The sequence below is a fragment of the Lepus europaeus genome, chromosome 14 (genome assembly GCF_033115175.1).
Source record: "Lepus europaeus isolate LE1 chromosome 14, mLepTim1.pri, whole genome shotgun sequence".
In the NCBI taxonomy this organism is placed as follows: Eukaryota; Metazoa; Chordata; class Mammalia; order Lagomorpha; family Leporidae; genus Lepus; species Lepus europaeus.
This window is the reverse complement of record NC_084840.1, coordinates 82,015,236-82,021,685: the sequence shown is the minus strand read 5'-3', so window position 1 is coordinate 82,021,685 and position 6,450 is coordinate 82,015,236. Positions and strand designations below refer to the sequence as shown.

The 6,450-nt window shown below is 41.9% G+C and overlaps 1 pseudogene; it reads right to left on the bottom strand.

The window, feature by feature from the left end:
- Positions 1 to 837: 837 nt before the first annotated feature.
- LOC133773901 (pre-mRNA-processing factor 40 homolog A-like) lies at positions 838 to 4,776 on the bottom strand (annotated as a pseudogene).
- Positions 4,777 to 6,450: the final 1,674 nt, after the last annotated feature.

Sequence of the window (6,450 nt, the reverse complement as noted above, 5' to 3'; positions counted from 1 at the left end):
AACATTTACCAGAAGGTCCAATGCCTTCTATAAATTTTAAGAATCATGTATTTGAAAACACCTCTTAAATATCTAACATGGTGTAGTTTGTTTAACCAGTAAACTTAAGCACAACCATCTGAAATGTTTTTAGTTTCTTTCTACCAACAAGTTTAAAACATATGATACACAGATTCAGGTCACACAAATTAAAATGTATCTTTGATTGATTTTAGCAGCTTAAATTATGGACAATCTTATCTATAAGCCATTTAAAATAAAACTCTTAATAAAATTTCCCCATGTGGACATACAATATGTACACACATATAACATAGCATAATAGACCAATATAGCATTTTTAATAATAGCTTTTAAAATCTTTAACTCTTTTTGATGATAGTTTTACATAATAATATTAAAAAATATACTCAGAAATACACATATTATAGTTTATGGATAAGTGACATGAATCTATGTGGTATCAGATGGTAGAGATGAATTTGAGAACTCTGTTATAACATACCTGTACTACCTGCAAAGTGATAGGATGGTACATGTACCACCAGAGAAGTGACAGACTCTTGTTCTTTTAATCAATAAATTGCCACATTTAATCCCTCCTGCAGTGCCCTGTGAAAGGGTCACAGTAACAGTTATATAACTGTATGAAGATATGATTCTTGATACAGAATCAAAAGTTATTTTCAATTTCCTTTTCTACAATGGCTATACTTAAAATGTACTTTTCTTCCAGTGAGAATTAAAACCTAGTGTTCATTAAATTGAACTTAAATCAGAATTCCTGGCCTGAATTAGACTTCAAATCATACTGTAAATATATACATTTCATAAAATTTATTGATCACCATCCAATTATTCCAAAAGGTTCTTTTGTGTTTTTCTAATTCCTCTTTGCTCAATTCACTGCCAAAAGTATCCCAAATTCCAGAATTCTTTCCAATCTTTTTCTTAGGTGATTTATGCTTTGATTTTTAGCCTTCCCCCGCTCAGCATCTGATTCTGAACAGACTTATGTCTCCTCTTCACGTGTTTTTTAACATCTTGTAACTTCTCTCAGACTCAGTGCTGGAAGAACATTCTGAAGCTGAATGTGACTCTGACTTCTGTCTTTTTTCCCCTTTGACTGGCTGTCATCATCATTGAATCTAGCTCTGACCAAGAGGGGGAAAGTTTCCTATGATGGTTTTTCTGTTAGGCTGTTTCTTGGCCTTTGAATGATGATGCTGACATTCCTGCTCAAGCACATGCATAAAATATTTAAATAATCTCTTTATTTCAGACTCTAGGTTATATCCACAAATGCTGGTTCTTTTACACATCTCTCCAGGACAGCTTCCCAGAAAGCATCCAACTCTATGCAAGGAGTAGCTTGTTTCACATACTCTTAAATGCAGATTATTTTCATTTAATCTTTGGAGCCTCTGTTTTATCTCTTTCACATTCATGGGCTTCTGCCTTTTCTAATAAACTATTGGAAACTAACTTGATATTCCTGCATCTAACATAGTTGATTTTTTTTTTTGGACAGGCAGAGTGGACAGTGAGAGAGAGAGACAGAGAGAAAGGTCTTCCTTTGCCGTTGGTTCACCCTTTAATGGCCGCTGCACTGCGGCCGGCACACCGCGCTGATCCGATGGCAGGAGCCAGGTACTTATCCTGGTCTCCCATGGGGTGCAGGGCCCAAGGACTTGGGCCATCCTCCACTGCCTTCCCGGGCCATAGCAGAGAGCTGGCCTGGAAGAGGGACAACTGGGACAGAATCCGGCGCCCTGACCGGGACTAGAACCTGGTGTGCCGGCACCGCTAGATGGAGGATTAGCCTGTTGAGCCATGGCGCTGCCTCATAGTTGATCTTTTAAGTTGAACTAATTATTGCCACAAGATCTTCAAAAGTAGTATTCATTTCAACTGCAAGTCCTTTATCCCTTAGAATGTTCTTTATTATCTTTTTCTCATGATGAATCTATGGCTTAAGATCCGCAACACAAAACTTGAAAGGATCAAGTGCAGTGGATCCAGGCTGTCCAAACATATTGGTCAATCTAACGGCAGAATAGTTGGGTGTAATTGCATCCAAGATGGCATAGAATATAGTTGTCCATGTTCATGCAATTCATCTAATAATACCTGAAAAGGTTCCCTATTTTTATGTTGTCAACTACTCTCAGTAAACTCTTCTGTTTTCTTCTTCTCCCTCTTCTAAAGGCCACACATATTCTCCAAAGCAAATTAATGCACCTTCCTTGTCCATGTTCCATAACTCCCTATCTTCTGCAAAGTTGGATTATCCATCAGAAACTGCTGGGCTTCAGACCAAGCAGAAGAATATGCTACATTAGCCATGTTGTTGAGTATGTTTTTTAAGGCCTCTCAATTCCTTTTTTTTTTTTTTTTTTTTGGATAGTGGATAGTGAGACCAGGATAGTGAGAGAGAGACACAGAGAGAAAAGTCTTCCTTTTTGCCGCTGGTTCACCCTCCAATGGCCACTGCGGCTGGTGCATCTCGCTGATCCGAAGCCAGGAGCCAGGTGCTTCTCCTGGTCTTCCATGCAGGTGCAGGGCCCAAGGACTTGGGCCATCCTCCACTGCCTTCCCGGGCCATAGCAGAGAGCTGGCCTGGAAGAGGGGCAACCGGGATAGAATCCGGCGCTCCTACCGGGACTAGAACCCGGACTAGAAGCACCGCAAGGCGGAGGATTAGCCTGTTAAGCCACGGCGCTGGCCTCAATTCCTTTTTTATATCTGTTTTGATTGCTCCTTTCCATTTTTTTTTTTGAAATACAAAACATCTTCATAGATTTCAAGACAGTCACATTCTGATATTGCATCCTAGACTTCCATCTCTCCTAAGAGGGGCTCTGCTTTTTGGTGTCTGGTTGTAGAAGTCTTTTTGTCATGATTTTCAAGGAAATGCTGAAATCATTCCTCAGCCTTTTCGTATTTTGATCTTGCTTCTCCTTCCTCTTTTTCTATTTGGAATTTATAGGCTTTAATGGCAGGCTTTTTTAATTTAATTTTTTTATTTATAAAAAGGAAACATTTCAGGCATTTCATATATACATTTTTAAAAAATGATTATTACATTATATTGTTGCTCTAGTCTTTTTAAAGGATATTTTAATTTGCATAATTATTTTAAAAACATTTTATTTACTATTTATTTGAAAGGTGGAGTTAGAGAGGCAGAGGCAGAGGCAGAGAGAGAGAGAGAGAGAGAGAGAGAGAGAGAGGTCTTCCATCTGCAGGTACACTCCCCAAATGGCCACAATGGCCAGAGCTGGGGGGATCTGATGCCAGGAGCCAGGAGCTTCTTGTGGATCTCCCACATGGGTGCAGTGGCACAAGGACTTGGGCCAACCTCTTCTGCTTTCCCAGGCCATAGCAGAGAGCTGCATTAGAAGAGGGGCAGCTGGAACTAGAACTCATGCCCATATGGGATGCCGGCACTGCAGGTGGCAGCTTTACTTGCTACACCACAGCGCCAGTCCCCACTTACACAGTTTTAAGAGCAGAATGCTATTTTCCATCCTACCTTCCCTCCTCCCTCCTTCCTTCTCTTTTTTTTTTTTACAATGACACAGTTTTGATTTTGTTTATAATCACAAGCATAAACCACTACTAAATAAAGAATTCTCCATGTAGTAAAAATTAAACCACTGTTCCTTGGGGCTGGCACTGTGGGGCAGTGGGTTAAAAGCCCCAGCCTGCAGTGCTGGCAACCCATATGGGCGCTGGTTCGAGTCCTGGCTGCTTTTCTTTCGATCCAGCACTCTGATACGGCCTGGAAAAGCAGAAGACAGCTCAACTCCTTGGGCTACTGCACCCATGTGGGAGACCTGAAGAAGCTCCTGGCTTCTGGCTTAGGATCAGCTCAGCTCTGGCCTTTGCAGTTATTTGGAGAGTGAACCAGTGGAATGGAAGACCTCTCTCTCTCTCTGGCTCTACCTCTCTCTTTCAAACAAATAAAAATAAATCTTTAAAAACAAATAAACCACTGTTCCTCAGACAGTATAAACAGTAACCAAATCTCAGAATGTGAATTTTGCTCACATACATGACATTTTTCATACTCTATATATTAGTTACCACAAATCTGGGAAAACATATGGTATTTTTGTTTTGGGTTGCTAGCGTATTTCACCAAGCTTAATGGTCTCCAGTTGCACCCATTTTGTTGCGAAAGATAGGCCTGATTTTTTTTTTCCTTCAACTTTGCTAAAGCACTGTATCACTGATCATTAATGATCACCTTCACAGCTTATTTCCATGAAGCACTGGATTGCACCCATTTTTTCTTCAATAATTGTTTATACCCTTGGTTTCCCTCCTCCTTTGATTTCCAAGTGTGTGTGTGTGTGTGTATATAATTTTTTTTTCTCCTGGTTAGTTTTCCTCCTCTCCTGTTTTGGGAGTAAAACAAGCTACAGCTTCCTGCTTAGATGTTTCTATCCCAGTATTACTGGATACTTGAACACTGTGGTTCTGAATATCAGGGTAGTACTAGTAAGTCGTGCTTGTTTTTCAGTTGGAATAGTTGAAATATTTTCATTATGTACACCAGAGGCAACAATAGAAGTAACTTCAGACTCAGGAAACAACTAGAACATTTCCATCCAGAGTATTAGAAGTACGAGCAGAAACACCTGGCACTGGCGGCAGGAGCAGCAGCTGCTGCTGCACGCTCACTGCAGTTGGAATTTCTGTTGTAAGAACTGGGGCTGCTGAAGCTGTGGTGCACTCTTCTTGCTGACTGATTTCTTCATCTTTGATCATCTCTGATCAGGTTTTGATTCTTTAAAAAGACAACTAGCAACGGGCCGGCGCCGTGGCTCACTTGGCTAGTCTTCTGCCTATAGCGCCGGCTTCCCATATGGGTGCTGGTTTCTAGTCCCGGTTGCCCCTCTTCCAGTGCAGCTCTCTGCTGTGGCCCAGGAAGGCAGTGGAGGATGGCCCAATTCTTAGGGCCCTGCACCCGCATGAGAGACCAGGAGGAAGCACCTGGCTCCTGGCTTCCAATCGACGCAGTGCCGGCCTTGGCGGCCATTTTGGGGATGAACCAACAGAAGGCAGACATTTCTCTCTGTCTCCAACATCTTATACTGTGATTCAGCCACTGGATGTATAAAGTATGATATATCCACAAAAGACATCAAGCAATGAAATGCCACCTAGAACATAATCAATTGTGAAGAGTGAAGAGCATCAATAACTCCAGATGGCTGCTACTAAATGATTAAATATGACAGCTTCCTTTTCAAGAACTAGCCCTCACTAACCTGACTGCCATCCTGTTCCCTCAAGAATATCTTACGTATATTTAGAAGTAGAACAAATTAGGTAAGATTGTCTCCACTTTCATATGCAAATGTAATTTAACTAAATTTAAAAAAAAATTTAGTTAGCATTATCTGTTAGGAATCCATTCCTGAAGAAATGAAACTCTGTGGCAAAGCTTGCAAGAGAAATGGCCTAACCCCAAACCGTTGTTACAACTATGTAACCGCTGCTGCCATGACTATGGGCCTGAAGGGAGGGAACATAGGCGGGGCTAACCTAAACAAGTGTATAAGAAGACCCTCAGATGCTTGTAAATTGGAGCACTACTCAGCCTCCCTCCCCGGTCCTTAGAGCCCAGCGCCCGTGGGGAAAAGCTCCTGGTCTGTAGAGCCTAGTGCCCACAGGAGCCAGCTGATGGCCTTCCCTCCTAGTGCCGGTGTAACAATAAAAAGTGTTTAACCTGATTCTTCTCAGTCTCCTCTGTGACCCCTTCGTCAGCGTCCTGGCCAGTTCTTGGTGGCAGGAAAGCTGAAATTATCATTAAGTCTTAATGCTAAAATTGAGTAACATGGGAATAAATATGGCTTACACTGGAAAAATCATTTACTGTGTGATAGAAGCACCAAAACCATTTGTAAATTCAGGCTGCATGAGCTGGAAAGAAGGAGTAATGCAGGAGGGCCATAATAGATCTCTCATGCCTTCATTTAATATCAGATTCCTCACATCTCATCATCGACCCCTTCTTCGATGGAAATGCAAGTAGGAAAAAAAATGTTAAAATGGAAATTCTGGGGCCAGCGATGTGGCATAGTTGGTAGGGCCACCACCTGCAGTGCCGGCATCCCATATGGGTGCTGGTTTGAGTCCTGGTTGCTTCACTTCGATCCAGCTCTCTGCTATGGCCTGGGAAAGCAGAAGAGGATGGTCCAAGTCCTTGGGCCCCTGCACCCACCTGGGAGACCTGAGGGAAGCTCCTGGCTCCAGATAGATGCAGCTCCAGCTGTTGTGGCCACGTGGGGAGTGAACCAGCAGATGGAAGACTTCTCTCTTTCTCTGCCTCTGCCTCTCTGTAACTCTGCCTTTCCAATAAGTAAATTAATACACATTAAAAACAAAGCCTGAAATTCTTATTCTCCATGATATTCATAGACTTTTTGCCTCACAAAG